Raw genomic sequence first — 10097 nt, 5'->3', positions numbered from 1 at the left:
GCTTCTGTATTTATCTAATTCAATGAATTCAGTGAGGTGGAATGACGAGCCTGAGAACTTGATGCTAGTTGGCTAGTTCGGTTAATTTAGCCTATTTAACCTTCCAGGTAAGTTCTGTATATGCTATGGTTTATCGTTTAAATAACTGATAATATTACTTTAATGTACAGACATCTATTCAGCCTGCTGTTCTGTCTGCTATTGTTTAGTTGAATAACTTGCCTTTCCAGATTAAATGTCTGTTCTTTGGCTTGGATTTTGTGAAATGATTTTGTAAATAAATGCGACGTATAGTCCACTCACTGCGACTTATATATGTTATTTTGTCTTAATGATGCATTTTTAAATTATGCGACTTATACTCCGGAGCGACTTATAGTCCGCAAAATATGGTATATGCATTGGAAGTTTCATAATTCACTTTCTTTTTAACGCGTCCATAACACACACCAGACCATAACTAACAGGGGGGCACGTGGGTTGAGGGGGCACGCAATTAGCAAAAACAAGGCATTAAAACAACAAATACAGTGCAAGCACACACTCATACAATTGGTACAGACTGTCAGCTCATTTCCCGTATAAAGTGCAGAAGATCACAAACTATGCGCAAAAGGTAAACTATTTTGAACTTTGACCGCAGCGTGAGCGGTGAAGCAGGCGGTGCTGGTTCATTCTAAATGTTCTAATATCCATATTTTACACGATCCATAAAATGCAGCAAAAAAACACGTTGCTAGTATCAAGTCACAAATATGCTAAAGACGTAAAGACGCATGAGACACAGCAATACAACCAATCAGAGAAACTGGGCTATTTTAATTAAAGAGAAAACATATATCAACAATATTTTCCTAATTTGATTACATTAAAAGCCATGAACATTAAATGTTTAATTTATTTGAATTATTCTTGATATATATTAAATTAATAAAAAATGTGTAGGGGGCACAACAACCTGTTTGGGGGGCACAGCCCGCGAATGCCCCCCCTTGACGCCGGCCCTGACACACGCTGTTTCTGCGTATCTGATGTTAATCTGGAGTATACCTATAGAGTAGTATTACATCCTTCATATCTCCGAAAAGTTTTTAGTTTTATCAGATTTATAAACACTTTTGGGAGTACTTCGACTCAGCGCAGTAACACCCTCCCTCTCCCATTATGAGAGGGAGAAGGGGAGCGGACTTTTCAGGCGAGTCGAAGTACTCCCAAAAGTGCTATTACGCCATAAAATATAGTTCCTCTTTTAAATCCGCTTAGAAAAGCGCTACGTTTTATTTTGTACCACCAAACTTGCTTGTATAACTGCTCTTCTTAAATAGGAAAAACATTGATGTGTTTGGTCACTTCTAACTTTATCTCTAAATGGTACCATTGAATGAATAGGGCTAAGCTAAATGCTATCGAAGCGTCGCAGCGCGCTCCAGCGCTTACGTGCACGCACACAGATGATAGAGGGATGTATCAACAATTCTAATAGTTAAGGTAATAACATATTTTAATATTGAAAATGAGTAGACTATTCCTTTAAACAAACACACACGCAAAACTCCGCTGCGACTCCGGATAAACAAACTATATCCATTGTTTCCATAATGCTGGCTTTCTTCTCCTTACATCCAAAAACACACTTCTTCTTTCGTGCCATTATTGGGTATTAATATAAAATAAACCTGTCGTGTAAAGTGATGCCTGTAACTTAGCGTCCTCAGTTCTGGCTCTCCCACTGATTGACGCGTGGGCGTGGTTTTCCAGGGGAAGTGCCAATAAAAGAAGTGATACGTATGGCTTACCCCTAAACGTCAGCTGGACCCATAATCGAAAAAACTTTCAGAAACTTGTACGAACCCTGCCGAAGTGCATTCGGCACAGAATACATTTGGTTAGCATGAGGAAAGCGACTCTTAAACTGTGTTAATAAGTCAGAATGCATGAAAAACCGTTGAACCCTCCTCCCTTTAGTATAGTGAACACAAACTGAAAAATGATCAAATACAGAAGGCATATATAGCCAATAGGCCTTTTGAAACGGTATAATGACACAGAACTACACATTTACTGGCAAGCTCATTGAAAACACTGCTCTATGGGGGAACGGGAAAAAAAATCAATGTTCAGTTTTAATTGCTGCTTCTACCCTTTACTGCCGCTGTGTTTTCGTGTTAAGATGTGCTGCAGGAACTATGATTGCAATGCAGCCATGCCAGAAAGCTATTCAACTGTGGGCTTTATAAAGCATGTAGAATCAATGTGTAACCTTGAGCAATACTTAGTGGAGGAGGAGCATTTTTACTTCATGTTTTATAAAATGTTATTTCTAAGACCCGCATGTAAATTTTAACTGCACTGGATTTAAAAGAAACATCAGAGTTTTTAAAAATAAATGTTGCATCATTTCAGCTGCTAATTATGAAATTGAAAAATTTCCTAACATAGCTGGAGTATCAAGTGCTTTAAAAACACATTTGTGACCCGTCTGTGAAATCCAAGTCTCCTAATTTAATTATGAGATTTGAAGCATTAAAATTTGATTTTAATCATTGATTTCAATCTTTGACATGACCTTACTCAATCAGTATTAAAGATTTGAAAGTTATTTCCTTATATGGTTTTAGAAACGGCTTATATCCAAAGTGGTGCATGATGTCAGACTTAACGAGAGAGAGAGACAGAGACACTGTGTTAACCTCATCTGTTTGAAATACATGATTAAGTGATCTCAGCAAAATTTCTATTTTACCTTGATGATAAGGACAGACAGTGAATATGCTATAAATAGCTTGGTGGGTTAGACCATCAAAGGACAACTCCTGTCTTATCAGCCCCAGGTGAATACACAGCATGGAAACAAGAGAGCTAAGCACATCTGCATTCATCGGTACACACAGGGAACAACAGAAAAGAGCAAAATTGAAGATAAAGAAAGCTTTTGAATGGCTTACCTATTCCTATTGTTACAACTGTTACTGGCATACTCTAGCGTGGCTTTTTGTAAGGGGTGATTTTGTACCAAAAAATGTGTAGGTTTTTTATTAATGTGGCGAAATGTGTCATTTTTTGTAATACCTACTACAGCATGAAACTGCAAAATAGTGGGTGCTCTTAAAGGCTCTCATTGGTCAACCAATAGCTTGTCACACTATTGGTTAAGCCAATGTTGCTGGCACAGTGCATCTCAACCTTTTTGACTCTTATGTCCCCATTGTCCGCAACAATATTTGAAGGTCCACCACGTACCACCCACAACTTTCACACAATAAAATATTATACAGCTTGACAAAAATGTGTATATGCCTATTCATTACACTAGGAAATATTTTAATGCTTTGTTTTATTTCAAAGGTCACGTTCTTTCTGATCCCATTTTTTAAACCCTAGTTAGTGTGTAAAGTTGCTATAATAGCATAAATAATACTTGTAAAATGATAAAGCTCAAAGTTCACTGCTAGGCGATATATTTTCTTTAACAGAATTTGTCTTTCAAAGCCTACAGCGAACGGCCGGTTTGGACTACAGCCCTCTACTTCCTGCTTTAAAGGCCCTGTCCCAAATGGCACACTCCGGACTTGTGGTCCTCCTCAGAGTCTACTTGATGACATCATAGAGTGCAGACTTTAGGGACCCTTGATGCGAGTCCATGTGGGTGCACCAGAGTCGCAATTTAAGGCCACGAGACCGAAAGTTCACATGAAGTGCGCCATTTGGGACAGGGCCAATGACGTCAGTAGAACAGGTTTTTGACTAACCTCCGCCCACAGGAATACGTCAGTCACCAGCTAAGCTAACGGCAAGCTAAGCTGCTATCGAATCACAACACACTAAACAAACTACACAATCAGAACTCAATACTATTTCTGAAGGATGGACTTCATAGAACAAGGAAGACATCAGCCCGTTTTTAGGACAGTGAAAACAGCGGTTATACAGATAAGTAAATTGTGTGAAAAATACCGATTTTTTTAATACGTGAAACATGAACACACGTTATAATGCGCACTGTAAACACAATCAAAGCTTCAAAAACACAGAAAGAACGGGACCTTTAAAGGATTATAAGTTATGTAAGCCCCTGGATGAGAAACCCACTCAAACAAATTTTGATAGCACCTTATTGTTTATTTTTCAGGAAAATGAACCTACTACTAGTACCTACACAGTCTCTACATTTTAGGCTTGGAAAGGCTAAAGTATTTAAACTTAAAAAATAACTTTTTTGCTTTTCAATTGTAAATACACTCAACACGTCAGCAGGGGTCAGGAGAGAACCACAAGAGCAGAACACAGAGTCTAACCCGGAGCAACTATCATCATCAATGCTGTCATAACTTATTAATTTTAACCTACATTTGTGCAATTCTTTGCAAATGTCTGCTTGCATTCGAAACCCAGTTCAATATATGTCCTTGATAGCAAAGTACAATTTGTTTTTTACTAAATATAAGTAAAGATTTAGCAAAAATTTGTGAGGAGAAAATCAAACAACCTATGCAGCATACAACACCTAATCCATATGTATGAATGACCTTACAGTGTTTGCCCTCAGATAAAGCAACCTCTGGATGTTATACTTAGCTTGGAGCCAGCTGCAAGCTGTGATCCGGATGTTCATAGCCTGATGCGTATCTGCCTGGAGCGCTGTGCTATCTGCCTACACACAGCGTAGGCTACGACATTCTGCATTCCTAGTGATGTGTTCCCTTGCTGATGAGATCTTCAATTTTGTTCTCGCTTCCCTGGATACTGTAGCAGCAAAAGATGTAGCATCTGATAATGAGGTTGAATGAAAGACCCACATATTTCTGCATGCAATTTTTTATTACAAATCGCCGGGGTAAAAAAATCGGCTAAGAACTACGGTACAAATATATGAGTTGTTTAATTCATGAGCGCATACCCGTCCTCTGATCTGGTGAGGCCTGTTCTCTGATTTAAGGAATAAAACCTTCACAGATCTCAGTCTGAGTTCAAGACCATCAGCAGAGACATATTGTGTCTTTCTGCGGAGACATGATAAGATACGCTCTGACAGCTACCTGATTCTCTTCACACTCTTTCATTGGCAGGGGCAAAAAACGCCAGGGGCTCAGGTGTACGGGGTCTTTGGGATAATGAAGGATTTTATAACTTTTTCCCCTCAAGCATGTCTGAACATAGTGGATCTTGTCCAAAACCCGCATGGTAATGTTCTGCTGTACCTGTTGGCTCCTAAATTTCTGAGAGTTATCGGTTGTCAACAGCAGAACGGTGCAGAGCATCTTTTGTCGATTAAAGTTATGAATTGATTTCTTTTCACAGAACACTGTGAATGTACGTTTTTTAGGGAAATGTATTTTTTTCCCTGACAGATTTCTCCTCGGTGTACCTAAAAAAACCCTACTTAAAAAACAGGCCTGTATGTATTGGTATGTGCTGGCAGCGCTGCAAAATTGGATCCGCTGAATAAAACTTCCTAACAATGGACGTATCCGAGTTGTTGACATCAGCAGATGACACCCAGCATAACATGTTATGTCTTGGGTTGCTAAAGTCAAACAAAGCCAGTTCTTTTTTCGTGAGTCTATTATTCGGTTATGAATGGAGGCAGCGGTAAATTCGTGTGAGCGACACACTCCTTCACGCTCCGCCGCTTCGCTCTGTCGCGCTCCTGCTTTTCCTCTCTCTCCCACCCCACCTCAATCAAACCCATCAACCTCATTAACGTCCCACATCCAGGAGCAAACCAAGCGTTCAGCTTCCAGAGGAGAGGACAAAGTAGCCTGCTTTCCTCGCCTCTCCTGAGGAAAACACTCTGACGTTTTGTCAAGCCTCCGCGTCAGTGCGGCTCACCTCCATGGAGCTGTGATAGTTTAAAAGTGATATGAGAACGATTTTCTCCTGGGCTGCATGTTCACTATGTCAGCTCTTAAAAAGTTTTTAAGGTTTCAAATTTCTTATGCGATATACTGTAGGCAAGACAATATATGTGGTTTTCTTCAATATGCACTACCTGTTTTTGACCAAGTACACTATAAGCTCTTTGGATTTTCTCATTTAACCTCCTAAGACCTGGTGTGTCCACATACATGGACATCACATTTTTTGTTGTTTGCTTCATAATACTTAATTCTGTGTAACTGAAACCTGTTGTACACAAACGTGGACAATTATGGCGCTTTTCCATTGCATAGTACCCCACGGTTTGGGTCAGCTCACCTTTGGCTTGGTTGGCTTTTCCATCGGGTTTAGTAACACTTTGGAGTGGGAGGAATTATAGGCATGTCGTTATATTTGCGCTGCCTACTGCTGTGACATCATGTGAGTGCGTTGTTCTACATTCCCATTCATTTATTTGTCAGCCCTCCACAAAATAAAAATTGACCACCACAAATAGATGTTTGCACATCGTGTTTATCACTACCTCTGTCTCACATGACAGTTTCTGTACAAACACCCCTGGCGTCAGTCGATGCGCTCCGCTGAGCCTCATTTAAGTTGCATTTAAAAGCGTAACTAAACCCCTGGTCAGAGCCTGACTCCACCCACTGGCAATGCAAGAAATAAAATAATAAAAAATGCAAGAATAGTGGGCAGACCCCAACAGAGATAGAGGGGACGTACTGAGCTTGTACCAAGGGTGTTTTGATATCGTAACAAGGGTGTGGTAAGCTTGAACTTGCTTACGTCACGCGGTACCGCAACATCCAATAAGAAAATTCAACTGCAGTAGTCACTGTTCAACCTGAAGAGGGCAGCACTTAGACGTTTTTACACCATATTGTAGCATTAAAACACTTTATACCCTAATGTCAAAAAAGTTACTCAAATCAATGAACAGCACTAATAAATAGTGATGGGTCGTTCGCGAACGAGCCGGCTCTAATTTTAGTGAACGAGCAGAGCCGAATCTTCATACGCAGGCAGGGATGAGACCGTAAGAGCCGGCTCTTCTAAGGGAGCCGAGCCAGAAGAGCCGAATATATGGAAAGAGCCGGACTGCCATCACTAAAATGTAGAGCCGGAGCTTGAGCCGAAAGAGCCGAATTTATGGAAAGAGCCGGAATGCCCATCACTACTAATAAAGCCCCATTCTTACAGATCATTAACTGAAAAAAGTTGGTTTAGGATTTAGTTACTCTTTAAGCATATATGCGGATGTGCATGTCGCGAATTTGCCGCCACAAACTGCAAGTCTGGGAAAAAAACTGTTATGGTGTTCCTGATTCACAACCTGTGGATGTTTTTCATCGCTAAAAGGGATTTTGGGAACCTACAGCAAAGCACAGATGACAATAGGTTTACTCGAGACAGCGCAAGCTAGCATGAGGGTAAAGGTAATCTTTTACATTATAGCGATGACGCTGGTAGTGACGATTCTCTCAGACCAATCAGTGATCTACTGTGTTTTCACGTTTTAGTATCAGCTCGCTTAGAATCCCTTAGAACTGAGGTGGTACTAAAAAAAGTATCCGGTACTACGTACTGCACCCAGTGGAAAAGCCCTCAAAAGTAAGCTGACCCGACCCAAACCAAACTGTGGGGTACTATGCAATGGAAAAGCGCCATTACACTGCTTCATGTTTAAAGGAAAATATTTGGTTATTATATTTATTAGTTCTTCCTAACACCAAAATAGCTGGAAGAAATCTAAAAAAAAAGACAAAACCCAGCGCTCGGGTCTTAGGAGGTTAAACATACATAGTTTTAGGATTCTGAAACAAACTAAAATGTTTTGTAAAATGTTGTTTCGGAAAAACAAGGCACAGTATAAGGTGAAGAATTTTTTTTTAACATTCTGCACTATAAAGGGGTAAATAAAGGTACCTTTTCAAAAAGTTACACTTGTGTATCTAAAAGTTGCATATTGATACATCTGAGGTACATACTGGTACCTCAAATGTACATATCTTATTATTATCTTATTATTACACATTTTAAGACATTTAGGACTAACACACAAATAGGCAAATATATAATTTGGTCATTTGCCAAATTTATTTGCTTTTTCTTCCAATGTTTTTAAATCTTTCAAAGAAGAAAAGATGCTTTTGGAAAGGTATAACATGGATTAGCTAAAGTTGTTTTGCAAAAAAATTTGATTTTGGTGGCACAGTGGATCAGTGGGTTAGGCTGTGGCCTTACAGCAAGAAGGTCCCTGGTTCGAGCTTTGGCTGGGTCAGAGTTTGGATGTTCTCCCTGTTTCAGTTTGGGATTAGTTTGGGTACTCCGTCTTCCTCCCAGAGTCCAAAGACATGCAGGTTAGGTGAACTGGATATGCCAATTGTGCTTCCCCAACTTGTGTAGTTTAACGTGCTCCATTAATTTAGCCGGTAGATGCTAGAATGACATTAAGAAATAATAATTTCCATATATTTTCATCACTTTTTTGTGTTCATACAGGCAGTATTAGTTTCATACCTCTGCATTACATTTTAGCAGTGACAAAATAAATTCAGGAGAGGCTTTTGAGAATCCAAGTCATGGCTGAATGTTTCTACTGTGTCCTTCATTTCATTACCCAAGTCCTTCATACTCATTACTCCTGCATGAAGGAGGCTTGTGTTGCTCTGATCAAACAGGATTATCTGAAGAGCAGTCAGAGAATAACTACTTCATGTCTTTGAATGAATACTAACTGAGACTTGACATAAGAGGTGTATAACGCTTCAGTCTTCAGAGTTCATTAATAAATGACTAAAATATACGACTAAGAGGCTTAAAAGATTTGAAGCATCTGGTTCTTTAGATGTTAAACAAACTTCTTTAAGGGAGGTCACATGGCTCAGCTGCTGCGGAATCGGCTCGTCGAGGTTTCAGAACACTCGATTACGTTCGTAAATTTTTTTGCCGGTTTAGATTGCGTGACGCACGATGGTTTATGCATCATGACTGAGCCACAAGAAGATGTGCGTAAATTTACAGGAGGCAGTTTCAGCACCATTGTGTTCCCAGATCAATGACTAGAGGCGAAAACCTCATCAACTATTATCGGCCAAATGGTGACCTTCGGCAATAATGAACAACGATCAATTTTAACGCAACCCTTAAACTAGCCATGGGGAAACTGTAAAACACGAGGGGTTAAAGAGCCTCAAGATTGCATGCAGCAGCTGCCAAGTACGAATACATAAATCATATAAATCTATAAGGAAGGTTAGGAAGGGTCAAGGCAAGAGCAAACAAGAAGTGCTTAATATTTCATGAGATAGTATTTGAGCTGTGACGATTTGTTTTTTTTTTAACAGTGACCTTTTTTCTATAAAATGTCTTCATATTCACTTGGCAGGTCGTTTTGAACTCGGCTGGTTGTTCTCGGTCTGTCACACTGCTGGTGAAGTGTCATGTCTGCGTTGCTATCTTTTGTCCTTTATTTGCATTGCTTGAATGAAAAAAAGTTTGCTTTTATCGTTTTTATTTTGCGCTGTTGTTATTCCTCACCAACTGAGATGAGTCAGCAAATCGTACTATTATTTCACACAAACTTTCCAAGCTGTAAATTCAACTAGATGTTCATAAACTCTCCCTGTCGGCTATTTATGCCCGGGGTGTTTGGGGTGTAACAATGAGTTGGAGAGATTTCTTGCTGAATATATGGTCTGCCATGTCAGACTTTTGCACTGAATTGCCCCCTTGAAGATTTGCTCAAGACTTCTCTACCTCTAATGGGTAGAGCGAGACGGAGGGCTGCGTTTGAGTCGTCAGTTGGCGTCTCTGTTGAAGTTGTGCTGTGCGAAATCTGTCCTCGCACTGAAGTAACACAAAAAGTCTCTCTCAAAGAATTGTCTCCGGAGAGAAGAATCTAAAATTCTCTTTTAGGAAAGCACAAAGTCGCGCTTTTAACCCTCAAGATGCTTAAAAATAGAAATGTGGCATTCCATGGCTTTATTATGTGACAGAAACAAGACGTCTGACAGCGACACCTTTCTGGTTCAAGCATGTCTTTGTTTTTTACTTAAGCTATAACCCAGATATTTGTGTAACCGCTTGACTTTGTTGTCTCCAATAAGAAAACATTTCTTTTTTTCGCACACAAAAAATGCTGGGTTGTTTCTACTCATGGTTGGGTAACATATGGACCAACCAAACCACTGGTTTAAATTAACCTAGAAAATGTCTGA

This window comes from Misgurnus anguillicaudatus, chromosome 4 (assembly GCF_027580225.2).
Source record: "Misgurnus anguillicaudatus chromosome 4, ASM2758022v2, whole genome shotgun sequence".
NCBI classification, from domain to species: Eukaryota; Metazoa; Chordata; class Actinopteri; order Cypriniformes; family Cobitidae; genus Misgurnus; species Misgurnus anguillicaudatus.
This window is presented reverse-complemented; position numbering follows the sequence as displayed.